General features: G+C 43.5%; 1 pseudogene; it reads left to right on the forward strand.

Moving 5' to 3' along the window:
• The window catches only part of LOC127642881 (A disintegrin and metalloproteinase with thrombospondin motifs 3-like), a 216,424-nt pseudogene that overhangs the window by 85,669 nt on the left and 114,461 nt on the right, over window positions 1-16,294 (forward strand).

The following is a 16,294-nucleotide window of genomic DNA, read 5'->3' on the forward strand; positions in this document are numbered from 1 at the left end:
CAAGAGTGACCCCTAGTGTCACTACAGTGTTCCCTCCCTGAGGTTAACAAGACGTTTTGCATTTTGATTGTTTGAAGCTTAAACATAAAAATAACTGATACTGTTAGTAAGAAATAATAATAATAATTATTATTATTATAAAAAATATCATAACAATATCAGTTGTTCACTTCTTTTAAGACTTTCGATTTGTCTAACAGAGCCTGAATTGGATGTGCCAAGAGTGCTGGACAATGTTGCTAAACAAGTCAACCAGACAGCCAGGAGACGAAGACACGCTGGTGATGATGACTACAACATAGAGGTTCTGCTTGGAGTAGATGATTCTGTTGTCCGTTTCCATGGGAAAGAGCATGTGCAGAACTATCTACTCACCCTTATGAACATTGTGAGTATACCATCATCAACAAGAGAATGGTTAATTCTCTGCTTCTGTGTAAAAACTTTTAGCATTTCTGTCGATTCAGTTCTCTGGCACAAATTTAAATGGAAGGCACAGGTGCTTACTATTTAAGGATTCCATTTTGAAATGTTTACTGATGACAAAATATTTCACCTGTTAACCCTTGTGACAGGATGACTGAGTCAGTGAGTTTAGAAGTTGAGAACCAGTTTAGTCCAATTTGTTAAAGATAATTTAGACTAAGTTTGCGATCTGGATCAACTATATCCACTGTTTTCAAACTGGGAGGTGTCCCAGCATATCAGTGGAGGCATGGAAAATGATGATAAATTCAACTAGTAACATCAAAAGATGAATAAACAAAATAAAAAATGAAAATTAATATCTTTACAGACCATATTCCAGTTTAATAGACCATAGCTCTAGTGTGTTGCAATAATTTTAAATGTAGAGAGTTTATCCATTTACCTGTTGCGCAAGCCAAATCTCTCCGCTTGCACATGGATTTCCTTCGCTCTCGCACAAAACTATTAAATCTCCCTGCTCTCGCTCAGAGAGTAAGTGTACGCACTCAAAACGTGTCCTGTTCACTTGCAAATCTATTATAAAGCCATATAGCTTTGCCCCTGTTCATTCATACAAATAATCTGCCTTTGAAGACGTGTTATATCGAGTGATAAACTTTACTGGAGATCTCATTTTCAGCACATACTTAGAAAATAGATGGAACAAAGTCCCGACGTGTCCACGTGCGAGTTCAGCATGATATCGGGTCGATTTGTCTTCATGTGTCTATGGCAAGTATAGTTTCACATTTAGACAGAGACTAGCTCATGTGATGCGAGTTGATCACAATAATAGGCTAAAAAACATGTTCCTTAGTAACCTCATTGTCATAAGCAGGGTTCATACAGAGTCTTAAGTCTTAGTTTTCAAGGTTTGGAATATGCTTGAATTTTGAATATTTTCTTTGAAATGCTTAATTTTTCCTTAGATTATTGAAAGTTATAAAAGATCAAAAAATATTTCAAATTTGAAATAGATGTTATACAGTCTTTATGTTTGTGGTGTCTTGTGAGCACGGCGGCGCACGTGCGCCACTCCGCATCTTGCTTTGATGTCGCGCACACATGGGAGTACATGCACATCTCCACTGTGGTAGATTGCCTTCAAAGAAATTATTATTTCCACATCTCCTGCTTCCATCAACATGCCTGAGTCCCCTTTCAATGGCAACTGGCTGGAAGAGGGGACATAAAATATCTCTATGCGGAGGAGTGATCAACAGCAAGGAAATCATACTTCTAAGTGCACCAAATAAAGAAAAGATATAAATAGATTTTTGAACTTATCATCACAAAGACTTTCTAACGGTATAAGCTGAGATAAATATTTTGATAAAACATGAATTTACTTTGGAATAATTTACAATCAATATGTGGTATTTTATGGATACTTAAAAAGATATGTAGAAAGTCAACGTAGGCTACATATTAAATTAAATATATTAAATGTATGGCTGTAGACCCTTACGAAACAAAAATATATGTGAATATATTGGAAAATCTAATGTGATATATTAAATAATACATTTTCATATATGGGAATCTAGTGCTTATACTGTTGTAGCGTATTTAGGTGTTTCAATGAAAGTTCGCTAACTGGTTAGTTTAGCGGTGTTGTGTTATGCTATTAGCTTAGCTGTACTTTCTTTACAAAATGGCGTTGGCAGGTTGGTAATTTGTCCCGAAAGGGTCTCTTTAGGACTTCCCGTGAACTTTCGTCACCATAGCAACCAACACCATTGATTGGTGAGCTGGGTCAACACTAATGAAAACAGTTTCATCAATGCATATGAACGTCAGCGCGTTCCACAGTGCACAAATAAACAGTAATCAGTTGAAGTGCCCAAATTCTCACACCAATATATGTAGAGAATTTGATATGAAAAATATACATGGCACGGGTTAAAGTGTAGTGTATATTACCGTTATTTGTAAGGGAAACAGTATGTGTGAGCTAGGAATTAAATTAAAAGGTCAAATTTGTACATTACTATGTAAGGACATTTATAATGGAATCAGTGCGTTTGACAACCGTTATAATTTAGATAAATGACAAATAACTAGAGTATTTGTCTGAATAAAATTGTCCACCATCAAAATCGTAATACAACGCCACAATTCAATACAAGCTCACAATTTCTACTGTAGTAAATTAGCTTTAATAAGAGAATTATGATTAATTCTGTTATTGGTGTAATATTATTCTCATGGCTTATTAACAATAAGATTACACATATAGGTATAGCTTTAAAGCTAAATCTTTTAGAAACAGGGATGAGATTATTTATCAAAATATCTTTTAAAGAGAAATATGAATTATTAATCATAACTTGTTATAGTTAATTATGAACATTTGGATCAGTCAATGAACAGTCAACTTATCTGTTTGTCCAGCAAACACTAAGTATTGATCATCTATCAATTCTCAGAAAGGATATTTTTCGTGGCCACACAAAAATAACTGTTTCTTAGCATGTAGCTGTGATCGAATCGTAATATTGACGTTGATTTACAAGCAGACCAGATGGGATTGTTTTCCCCAGCACCAGTATAAAATGTGACACCAATTATCAGACTGATTTGAAGTTCACATTCGACGGCCAGGTGTATCAGTACAAGGCCCTAACTTTCGGCATGTTCCTGTCCCCTCGTGTCTTCACAAAGGTCACAGAGGCAGCCCAGAGGAAGCCGGCATTTGCATACTCAATTACCTCAACGACTGGCTAATCCTAGCCCACTCTTGAGAGTCACTGTGCGTTCACAGGGACCAGGTGTTCAGGCACCTCAGCCATCTATTGTACTATAATAAAAGTTTATCACTGACGTCCCTGCATGAAGTTTTTCATGAAATCATTTAATATAATTTGTAGTTCAAAAATGTTGTTTATTCGTTGGCTATGTATTTATATTTTGGTAAATCTACCAATTTTAATATGATTAACACAAATTTATATGTGCGATGAATATTATTCTTCCATGAACTCAATTAAGTGAAAACATGACTTGATTATTTTAAACTTGGACAAATCCTGTTTGATAAGCAGTTTTGCATGTTCTAAGCCTTGTTGAATGTGTGCCCCATCCTAGCTGTACAAGTGGTGAATTCCCATGGTAAATAAAAAGGTCTGCATCTAACAGTCACAATCTCCATCAGCGATGAGCATTAGCTAGAGACCAGCATAGCACCATTCCGTGTTGATGCAAACACACAAGCCACCACCGCGGCTCTTACTGCACAGAGCTGCATTTCTGTCGGCATGAAAGGAGGCAAGCCCGTCTAGCTGTATGACGGCATCCAGAACTCTGTCGCTGAGCCACATCTCCGTGAAAACAAAGACACAGCAGTCTCTAAACTCACACTCCGTAGTCTGCTGGAGTCGGATGTAGTCCAGTTTATTGTGCAGGGAGCAAACATTTGAGAGCAGGATAGACGGGAGAGCTGGCCGGCTAGGGTTTGTTTTTAGCCTAGCATGGACCCCACCCTCTTGCCATGCCTCCGCTTCCTTGCACACCGCTTACGACGTCCTCTCCCCCGGCCACTGGCATCAGGCGACACCGAGGACTAGAGCCGATGTTGTGTAGCTTCTCCTGCAGATCATCATACAGCTTGGTTGTTGCATGAATCTTATATTTGAGTTGTGTCTGGCAATGGTAAACATGAACACCGGTTGCTCCGATGTCCAATGCCGTAAAAGTGGATCTGGAGCAGCCACTGCGTGCTACCGTGCTGCCATCTTGTATGTGTATAGGCCTTTATATAAAATGATTGTAATATATAATATAAATCTGCAAAACATTTAAAATAAAATAAATAAATAAATAAATAATACAAATCTGGGGGGTTAGGGTCTTAATTGGGGCGCAGTCTTGTACATTTTGTCAGAGGGGGGCTTACTGTTTAAGATTTTGAAAGTCCCTGAACTAAATGATTGAAAGATCTGTTTATGCGATTCATTCACAAATCGCTACTTCTCTCATGAACTTTCATAAACTTGCAAAGGAGAGATAGAGCAAAAGCCAATACCTTCAGTGTATAAAGAGTAAATTCCTGTCTGTTCCTCGCACATAGCTTTTATATGACTTCAGAACACTTGTAATATAAGGCATGAGCTGTCATTAAATGGAAAAGGGTAGCCAAAATTTTATTCAAAATTTCACATTTTGAAGAAAGAAAGTCATATGCATTTGGAACAGCAATAGGGTGAGTAAATAATCACATAATTTTCATTTTTGGTTGAACTGATCCTTCAAAACTGAGAAGCCCATTATGTTGCAAGTCAATTATATTGTGTTGCATATACAGTTTTGAAATTCAACCACAAATGCTCTTTGCAATCTGTGAAGATTATTGTATCAGTCATTATGTTTCCTTAGAGCTGAAATATGGCTTTAGAGATTCAGCATATAAAATACATGTATAATTTGTACAATATATACACAGACTAGAGTGCCTGTAAGCACCTTATGTCTAAATACATTCATGGCACCATTTTGCTGATTGCATAATGTGTTATGATTTCATATGCAACCAGTAATAAGTTTTGCTAAAACGGTTTGCTAGAATTAATGTCAAAGATTTTCAAAGAAACATTTTCTTTCTTTGTTAAGTTCTTTCTTTGTGGAGTTCTTCTTGATGTGACACACAACAACCTGGAGTAAAATTTGATCGCTTAGTGGTTGCTCAGGTCATCTCAGTAATGTTTTAAGTATCAACTTTGTCTCAGATGTTTCTATTCAAATTCTTTTGGAGAAATATAAATACACACAAATAAAACACATTTTCAAATATGCAGTAGTAAGAGTATTGTTAAACATTAAATGTAGTTAGCATTGACTAAAGACTATTTTGGCAAATCTGAGCACAGTTTGATACATTGCTGCAATTTTTTTATGAAACTCTAGAGGAGACTTGTGAGTTTGCAAGTGTCGGTTTCTCAGGAGACATTTATGAGAAGCAGGAAACTTCAGCAAAACTCTCCATTCGATCTCTGGTTAATCTAATTGTTTTTTAGGAGAAACAACTCAGGTATTAAAGACATCTCACTTATACACTCACCTAAAGGATTATTAGGAACACCATACTAATACTGTGTTTGACCCCCTTTCGCCTTCAGAACTGCCTTAATTCTACGTGGCATTGATTCAACAAGGTGCTGAAAGCATTCTTTAGAAATGTTGGCCCATATTGATAGGATAGCATCTTGCAGTTGATGGAGATTTGTGGGATGCACATCCAGGGCACGAAGCTCCCGTTCCACCACATCCCAAAGATGCTCTATTGGGTTGAGATCTGGTGACTGTGAGGGCCATTTTAGTACAGTGAACTCATTGTCATGTTCAAGAAACCAATTTGAAATGATTCGAGCTTTGTGACATGGTGCATTATCCTGCTGGAAGTAGCCATCAGAGGATGGGTACATGGTGGCCATAAAGGGATGGACATGGTCAGAAACAATGCTCAGGTAGGCCGTGGCATTTAAACAATGCCCAATTGGCACTAAGGGGCCTAAAGTGTGCCAAGAAAACATCCCCCACACCATTACACCGCCACCACCAGCCTGCACAGTGGTAACAAGGCATGATGGATCAATGTTCTCATTCTGTTTACGCCAAATTCTGACTCTACCATCTGAATGTCTCAACAGAAATCGAGACTCATCAGACCAGGCAACATTTTTCCAGTCTTCAACTGTCCAATTTTGGTGAGCTCTTGCAAATTGTAGCCTATTTTCCTATTTGTAGTGGAGATGAGTGGTACCCGGTGGGGTCTTCTGCTGTTGGAGCCCATCCGCCTCAAGGTTGTGTGTGTTGTGGCTTCACAAATGCTTTGCTGCATACCTCGGTTGTAACGAGTGGTTATTTCAGGCAAAGTTGCTCTTCTATCATCTTGAATCAGTCGGCCCATTCTCCTCTGACCTCTAGCATTGTCACCATTCCCTTGTTGTCTGCCCTGGGTTTCACTTGTCATTGTTAAATGTACTACACTTCCCAGAATCCACCTGCCATCACCACTGCTATTTTGTTCATTGTTCTCACCTGTGTCTAATTCAGTCATCACTCCCTGGTTATTTAAGCCCTGCTTTTTGTTCACTCCTTGTCGTTCGTTGAATGTAGTTCAAGCCTGGTCTGTGTTCCTTGCCCTAGTTCTCTGTTTATGTTTATTTCCCCATTGAGGGTTTTTCCTTTGTTTATTTGTTTGTTCATTTAATAAAGAAGTCCTGCATTTAGATCCTCTCTCCTCGCTGCCTCATTCGTAACAGAACAAACGACCAACTATGGATCTAGCAGTCATGGGGCTGACACAGGCGGACTTGACTGTCCGGGAGTTCTCCTATTTTTTCACCAACGCGGCCAGTTGCACCGGCTGGGATGACCACACTCTGAAGGTGGCATACCGGTTTGGTGTTCCCAAACACCGGTGGTGGGAACTCCCGGAGACCGGAGACTGCACCTGGCGGGAGTACGTGGGACTCATCTTGGAGGAGTTCGCTGCTGGGGAACCACCTCTCCAGATCCCAGCTCCCGCCTCTGGGCTTTCCTCGCCAGCCACGGTGAGTGAGCCAACCCCCACGCCTGCCGTGGTCAATGAACCAGCGCTGCTAACGTCATCCGCCCAGAGGAGAAGAAAGGCCTCTGCTCTCCAGCCTCCGCTAACCACGGCCAACCAGCCAATGCCTGTAGCCTCCGATGTCAGTGAGCCAGCGCCTGTAGCCTCCGATGTCAGTGAGCCAGCGCCTGTAGCCTCCGATGTCAGTGAGCCAGCGCCTGTAGCCTCCGATGTTAGTGAGCCAGCGCCTGTAGCCTCGACCGTCCAAGAGCCAGTGCCAGTGGCCATGACCGTCCAAGAGCCAGTACCCCCCGAGCTTTCCAGAGCTCCGCCTTCCGAGCTTCCCAGAGCTCCACCTCCCGAGCTTCCCAGAGCTCCGCCTCCCGAGCTTCCCAGAGCTCCGCCTCCCGAGCTTTCCAGAGCTCCGTCTCCCGAGCTTTCCAGAGCTCCACCTTTCGAGCTTTCCAGAGCTCCGCTTCCCAAGCTTTCCAGAGCTCTGCCTCCCAAGCTTTCCAGAGCTCTGCCTTTCGAGCTTCCTAGAGCTCCGCCTTCCGAGCCTCCCAAGCTTTCCAGAGCTCCGCCTCCCGAGCTTTCCAGAGCTCCGCCTCCCAAGCTTTCCAGAGCTCCGCCCTCAGAGCCTCCTGCGGCTCTGCCCCCTGAGCCTCCCTTGGCTCCGCCTCTCAAGCCTCTCGAGCCATCCAGGTCTCCGCCTCTCGAGCCTTCCAGGGCTTCGCTTCTGGAGCATCCTACGGTGCCACCTCCCTCGGCTCCACCTCCAGAGCCTTCCAGACCTCCGCCTCTAGAGCCTTCTACAGCGCCACCTCCATCGGCTCCGCCTCTAGAGCCTCCTATGGTGCCACCTCCATCGGCTCCACTTCCAGAGCCTTCCAGGTCTCCGCCTCTAGAGCCTCCTACGGCGCCTACTTCCACGCCTCCGCCTGCAACGGCTCCACCTCCCACGGTTCGGCCTCCTGAACCTGTCCTTGCCCTGTGGCCGCCTTCCAGGCCTCCTGAACCTGTCCTTGCCCTGTGGCCAGCTCCCAGGCCTCCTGACCCTGTTCCCGTCCTGTGGCCTCCTCCCAGGCTTCCTGACCCGGTCCCTGTCCTGTGGCCTCTTCCCAGGCCCCCTCACCCAGTCCCTGTCCAGTGGCCTCCTCCCAGGTCCCCCAATCCTGTCCTTGCCCTGTGGCCAGCTCCCAGGCCTCCTGAACCTATCCTTGCCCGGTGGCCAGCTCCCAGACCACCTGAACCTGTCCTTGCCGTTTGTGCCCCCTTGGACTTCCTGTCTGCCCCCTGTGCCTCCTTGGACTGCCTGTCTGCTCCCTGTGCCTCCTTGGACTGCCTCTCTGCCCTTGGTGCCCCTTGGACTGCCTGTTTTCCCCTTGTACTCCCTTGGTCTGTCTGTGTGCCCCTTGTGCTCCTCTGGTCTGTAAGTTTGCTTCCCCCCCCCCCACTCCTTGGACGATTTTTTTTTTTCATTTATTTTTTCTCTGAGGAGCGTCTGGAAGCCATTCCTTTGAGGGGGGGCTATGTCACCATTCCCTTGTTGTCTGTCCTGGGTTTCACTTGTCATTGTTAAATGTACTACACTTCCCAGAATCCACCTGCCATCACCACTGCCATTTTGTTCATTGTTCTCACCTGTGTCTAATTCAGTCATCACTCCCTGGTTATTTAAGCCCTGCTTTTTGTTCACTCCTTGTCGTTCGTTGAATATAGTTCAAGCCTGGTCTGTGTTCCTTGCCCTAGTTCTCTGTTTATGTTTATTTCCCCATTGAGGGTTTTTCCTTTGTTTATTTGTTTGTTCATTTAATATAGAAGTCCTGCATTTAGATCCTCTCTCCTCGCTGCCTCATTCGTAACAAGCATCAACAAGGCATTTTTCCGCCCACAGGACTGCCGCATACTAGATGTACTTTGTAAACCCAAGAAATGGTTGTGCGTGAAAATCCCAGTAACTGAGCAGAGTGTGAAATACTCAGACCGGCCCGTCTGGCACCAACAACCATGCCACGCTCAAAATTGCTTAAATCACCTTTCTTTCCCATTCTGACATTCAGTTTGGAGTTCAGGAGATTGTCTTGACTAGGACCACACCCCTAAATGCATTGAAGCAACTGCCATGTGATTGGTTGATTAGATCACCAATCAACCAGATAATTGCATTAATGAGAAATTGAACAGGTGTTCCTAATAATCCTTTAGTTGAGTGTATGTTTTCGTTAGTTTTGGAAAAAACAAAACATAAGGATGGAGTACTGGTGGATGTCAATGAAACTGTTGAAGGAAAGTGCAAAGAGGTTTAAAGGACCACTTTTGGTGTTCTAAAATACCTTACTCCATTAGATGTCCCTGCTGCTCTCTTTTCCAGGCCACTGTTGTGAAGAACTTTATGATGTATAATAAACCTTGACTAGTGACTAGTCTCTTCTTCCCCAAACTGATCCACAATGCCTCACTCTTGGCCCACCAGTTCCAAATCTCCCAGTTATACCCTGGGTTATTACATAGAATGTCATAATTTTCAAACTGGAGTCCACAGACCAGGGTTCTGTCTTAATGTCACAGGGTCTGCAGAAAGTTCTTTAATTGTGAAGAAAAAAGCCTGTCAAGCGATATGATAGAGCACAACAGCGACTGCCCACTTTTCAGCAATGATAATTCAGTATACAACTACTCACTAAGTAATTGACTAAGTATATGACATATTATTAGATGTTTCTTACAAAATTTTTCAAAAGCTTCTGTTGGGATTGCAGGACTCCAAAGCTGATTAAGAGTGTGGGGAGACTTATTTGATTATACCTTTTGCAATGCTTTATCACAGTTGGTAGTTCCTATTTCTTTGGTAACAGCAACTTCTCTGATTGTTGGATCACGAAACGTTAGTGTCTTGAAAATTGTCCATGGTCAAAATTGTTCTTGGTAAACGACCTATTTAAAATACCTGAATAGTCAAATTTTACTCTGAAGGTTTGCCCAGGATACAACAAGAATACTTTTTTATTTGTAAGTATGCAAAAATGCAATTTCCCTCTGTAAACTGGACTGGTTAGAGCTCTCAGAGTCAGAGTATAATGTGTGGTCAGTCCCTGATGGATTCTGCATAAGTGCAACATTAGTGCAATTTCCACCAATACAGCCTTCCTTGATTAGGCCCCTCGCATTCTTGTTTATAGCCCAACTGCATGAAGAGGACAATTTGCTGTATCAAACAGGGCTCCTGTTTAATTGTGTCAGTCACAAGGGAAGTAGGTGGAGAATGGTGATAAGAGACTGACTGTTCTCTGCTGATTTAGAGAGTTGTCAAGGCAATCTGTGTTCAAAAGACAGTGAACAATTTATTCATTTGCATGGGTAAGTTTTTCGCTGTTCCCCACAGCAAATCACTAAGCAATACAGATCTGCTGAGGCATATTTTTTTTTCTTTGTCCTTGCACTTCAAAAGAGGTCCAAACTCATACAAATGTGTAAAATTGTAAAGTATAAAAGTAATGGGGTGTGCAGCGAAGCCATTATCTTTATTCTGATAGAACCGGATGTGGGCAGGTCTTAACCTGGAAGTGTAAATTAACTAAATTAAACATTTTTAAATGTTACTCTATTACATATGTAGTTTCTATAAATAAAATGTGCCTTATATATGCCTATTCATAATAATAATCTAATAATAATAATAAAAGTAATATAATAATAATTCTTATTCTTATTATTATATTGCAATAATTATTATTTTTAAAGGCATTTAAAAATGGCCGTTTCAGTACTTTTATTTTACCAGATGAAGCTGAATATGTAGGTTAGATTAACTGTGGAATATGTTGTTAACTGTGGATGTCCTCGAATTTATGACATTAATAGTTGCTGAAACCGAATTTTTGTTTATGTGTGTGCATGTATAACAACGTTATTCTGGAGGAACGTGGTGTCAAGCAGTTGTTAAATGCTAAGCTCACATATTTGGGACCTGGGTAGCTCAGCAAGTAAAGATGCTGACTACCACACCTGGAGTTGCAAGTTCCAATCCAGGGCGTGCTGAGTGACACTAGTCAGGCTTCCTAAGCAAACAATTGGCCCGGTTGCCAGTATGGGAAGTCACATTGGGTTAACCTCCTCGTGGTCGCAATAATGTGGTTCTCGTTCTCGGTGGGCACGTGGTGAGTTTTGCATGGATGCCGCGGAGAACAGCGTGAAGCCTCCACATATGCTAGGTCTCCGCGGTAACACGTTCAGCAAGCCACGTGATAAGATGTGTGGATTGACTGTCTCAGATGCGAAGGTAACTGAGATTTGTCCTCCGCCACCCGGATTGAGGCAAGTCACTACACCACCACAAGGACCTAGAGCACATTGGGGATTGGTCATGCCAAATTGGGGAGAAAAGGTGGAGAAAAAAAGGCACACATTTTGACATGGATATAAATGTGGTTAACTTTAAGAGATGGATGGACAAGCTCCACTGTGAAATCATCACTTCAGGTCAGGTATTTAACATCAAGCTCAGGATGTTTATAAATACCTAGGAATCATTAGGTGTGAATCGTGTAATACATTAACATGTATATGATAAATGTAAATGTATGTGATGTAGAAACTTAGTTAATGATACACTTTGACACGCTCCAGATGCGTGCAATAATCAGAGACTGCAAACGGTCTCCAATTTAAAATTACACTTGGCACATTTTCATTAATAATGTTTACACTTTAGTATTATTGGATTCACAGGCTCATATAGATTTGTTGTAATTTTGGATATTATTATCATTTTATTCCTATAATTCTGATGCATTATTTGTGACTTTCCGAATATGGTATTTGGCTTCAGGCACATCACTAAAAAGTAAGTATAAACGTAGTTTGTTTCTTTGTGATATATTGGTTTTCCAACTTTATACATGATTTAGTCGAGTGCAGATTTTATCGAAGGTGTCACCTCTGCAAGTTACAGGGTACAAATGTGCCAGTTTTATTTTAAATACATCAAACCAGTGAAAGTGCTAATAGAAGCTCTTCTAGTATACAGTATACACAGTATATAAGTACTGAATAAAAGCAGATCCGTGATTCGGGAATCACAGCCTGGCTGATATTCAATACAGCAGTATTATTGTGAGCGTGATATTGATTGTACTGTGTACAACAGTTTTATGGATATGAAGTTAATATCAAGGACGTGACATTTTAGATAAATTATGTCAGTTATTTGGTCTATTTTTGCTCTATTAAAAAAAATGCTCCTATACATGCTAAATGCATTTGTTTGTCAGGACAAATCTTAATAAATTCACTATTTATTAAGTATTACCCTTCATGTAGCTGATAAGCTGATTTCAAAACTGTCAGAGGCTCAGGTCAATGTCCAAAGCACCAAAATCAAACAAGGTCCAGAATTGACAATATGATTCTTTCCCCAGTGCAATATGACAGAGGAAAGGGACCATATGGCACAGATCTAGCATGCCTGCATGGACATAATGCTCTCACTGATTTTTAATGCTCTTTACAAGAGGAGAGAACTCTGCTCAGATTGAACGCAGATGTGCACTGAGATCACACAATCACAGTTGTCTTGCCCCTCTGCCATACAGAAGTTCAGGACAACCTGAACGCTTTCTTTACAGAATCAGATGCTGTAAACCACTTAACCGTGCTAATTGGTGTCAGTGCTGTGATAAATTGGAGTTTTATTGTAAGGTATTTGCATTAGAACTAGAATTATAGATGTAGTATGCAATTATTTCAGTTAGAACAACTCGGAGTAGTATAACATATATGTTCCCTTTCCAAAAAGCTTCACTATGATGCTGCGCTGAAGAGCGCTTTGGGAATACGTCTCAGTGTGACCAGCTGTGAATATGTGTGCAACACGTCAATGAACATTGACTGGAATTTATAGCCTCTGCCGATGTAATCATTGGATGCACCTGGCGCAGTGGCTATAAATAGATGCGTCACCGGTGCATCATCAAATTTTTCGTCTTCAGAGCCATTCTGTGCTGTGTGCTATCACAAAGCTGTTAGGAGTTAGATTCTGTTAGGCAGTATGCAGTGAACCTTTTCTCCTTTCTCTGCTTTCTATGAATATATATAAAAATAGAGAGAGAATGACTGAGAATCACTATATTAGTCCCTTCCTTTCTTTGATGACCTCCGTGACGAGCTTTCTCGTTCATGGAGAAACCCATATACTTCCCGTGTCCACGTACCCTCGACTTCTTTATACTCGACTATCGTGGGTGCTGAGACACGGGGGTATTCAATGATGCCGCCAGTCGAAGAGACGCTTGCGGGCTATCTCTAGCCGGGTTCGGCATCGTCTTTTAAAAAGCCCTCCCTCCCCACGAAGCCGTGCAGGACCACCTGCACACTAGTGGGGAAGGCGTATCAAGCGGCGGGTCAGGCTGGTGCTGCTCTGCACACCATGTCGGTGTTGCAGGCACTCCAGGCTGATCTGCCTAAGGACCTGAGTGCAGGTTCCGCGCTCGACGAGGAAGCGGTTTCTGAGTTTCGTCGAGCCACGGACCTGTCTCTACGCTCGACCAAACAGACAGCCCCTGCTATTGGCCGGTCTATGTCCGCTTTGGTCAGCACGGAAAAACACCTGTGGCTCAACCTATCAGGCATCAAGGACAAAGATAAACTTTTCTCCTTGATGCCCCAATTTCGCCTTCTGGACTTTTTGGAGATGCCATGACTACGTTTATCTCCAGGTTCCAGGAGGCAAAAAGCCATTAGGAAGCATTCGGGCAATTCTTCCCTTGCCACACTCAGGTCCTGCTAGAAGGGAGGCTCAAAAACAGAGCGTGGCGAGTCGTGCTACCCCTCGTAACTCCTCCAAAGCAAGACCTCAGGACGGTTATTTCAAAAAGGCAAAAACCCTGAGGGCCTTGCGCTCAACACAGTGGGGGTAGCTCCCCTGTCCCGCCACCTCTGTTGTTTCGGGAGGCAGAGGCTTCCAACTAAAAGTTGGGTGTACCGCTGTTTCCTGCCGTATTCCAGGACGCGGAACACCCGACATCCCCTCAACAGGCAGTGTCGAAATTAGTATCCATTTCAGAAAACCTGGCAGCGTGGAAACTCCTGCCTGGTATTTCAATGTGGGCTGTAAGAACAGTAGACAGAGACTACAGAATTAAATTCTCTCGCCATCCTCCACGCTTCAACGGCGTGGTCGCCACTTCCGTGAAACTGGAGCAGGCATGTCTACTGTGGAAAGGACTCAAAGTCTCTTGGTCTAAGGGGCCATATAACGTGTTCCCCTTCCAGAGAAAGAGTCAGGCTATTACAGCAAATACTTCCTGGTCCCCAAGAAGGGTGGGGGGTTGCGTCCGATCTTAGATCCTCGAGGCTTGAACCGCTCAGTCAGGGCGTTCAAGTTCAAGATGCTAACTATCAAGACGGTCGCGTCACAAGCCCAACATCACGTTTTGGCTGGTCACGATCGATCTCATGGATGCATATTTTCTTATAGAAATTCTACCACAGCACAGGATGTTCCTGAGGTTCGTTTTCCAGTATCGGGCTCTTCAATTTGGCCTAGCCCTATTTACCCCGCACATTCACGAAATGCACGGATACAACACTGGCTCCTTTGTGACTCCGGGGTATCCGCATTCTGAATTACATCGACGACCGGCTGATCCTTGAGCAGTTCCAAGAACTGGCAGTTCAGCACAGGGATATGATCTTAGCTCATCTGGATTCTCTGTGTTTGAGACACAACGTCAAAAGAGCATTCTCTCTCCCACCCAGGGAATTACATATCTGGGAGTTATATGGAATTTGATCACGATGCGGGCTCATTTGCCTTTGCCAAGGTTCACCAGCAAGGGTCTTGCCTGCTACTGATAGCACCACGCTGGCCATACATGGTATGGTTCTCGGAGCTATATTCTCCCCTTGACGGCTCGACTTGGGCGATTCTCAGACACAGGGGACTGTATTTCATCCCCAGCCTGAATTGTGGAACCTTCTCATGCTTGGACCCTGTTGGGTACCAACTGAGGTACACAGTGCCTTCTCCTGAGGTTACCGAGACCATTTTAATTGCTAGGGCTCCCTCCACTTGGAACGAATCTGGGTAGATTTTACAGGGCAGAAGAGGACCTCTTCACCACTACTTCTCCCCGAGTCACCAAGTCCCCCCCCTCTGGGGCTGAACACGGTGGTGCATACATGGCCCAGAATGCACCTGTATGCGTTTCCCTTTATTAAAAGTTCATATTGCAGAACCAGTTAACTGCCAGATCGCTTCAGTTCTGGACTTTCTGCAGGAAGAACCGCCAGCAGGCTTATGCCCCGCCACTCTCAGGGTCAGTGTGGCCGCCACTTCGGCTTGCCACGCCTTGATGGACGGAGTGCCCTTGCGACTGTGGCCTCCTGCTAGGACCATGACCTCTTCATAGGACTTGGCAATAGTCCTTGAGGGTCTGGTTGAGACCTCCTTTGAACCTCTTTAGTCAGCATCTGACAGAATTCTGACTCTCAAGATTGTTTTTCTTATGGTGATTATCTCTAGAGAGAATTGGGGACCTACAGGCTCTATCTGTTTTGCCAGCCTGTTTAGAGTTTTCCCCAGGAATGCCCAAAGTAATTTTGCACCCTCGTCCTGACTACCTGCCTAAGGTGCCTTTCGTGACCCTATATCAGGTCACTCTCTAAGCCTTCTGCTCCCCACTGTTTGCAACGGCGGAGCAGCAAAGGCTTCCCAGACTTTGCCCAGTCTGTGCCCTTCAGACTTATGTCCACCGCTCTAGCCAGTGGCGTAAGTCAGGGCAACATCTCCTTGCCATGGGAGCCACAAGAGCGGCCACCCCCAAGCAGACTATGTCGCCTTGGGTGAGGGATGCTACTGCTCTGACCTTCGTGGCGCGCTGTCAAGCTTCGCCAGTAGGTGTCAGGGCTCACTCTACCAGAGGGCTTGCCTCCTCTAAAGCATTGGCTAGAGGTCTCCCTCTGCAGCAAGTTTGTGATGTGGCAGGTTGGTCCTCTCCGCATACATTCATTCGATTTTTATAGTTTGGATGTTCTTGCCACTCCAGGCTCTTATGTCCTTGAGTCAACATCTCAAGCTCATGTCTGAGGCCTCTCATGCTCTTGTGAGCACACTACACAACCGTAGGGTGTCCGGACAGCTACAGTGTGGCGGCGTGGGTATTCTCGTTCCCAAAGTGCTCTTCAGTGCAGCATCATAGTGAAGCTTTTTGTAAAGGGAACGTCTTGGGTTACATATGTAACCCTTTTTCTCTGAAAAAAGCAGAACGAGATGCTGCGCTT

This window comes from Xyrauchen texanus, chromosome 4 (genome assembly GCF_025860055.1).
Source record: "Xyrauchen texanus isolate HMW12.3.18 chromosome 4, RBS_HiC_50CHRs, whole genome shotgun sequence".
Lineage (NCBI taxonomy): Eukaryota > Metazoa > Chordata > Actinopteri > Cypriniformes > Catostomidae > Xyrauchen > Xyrauchen texanus.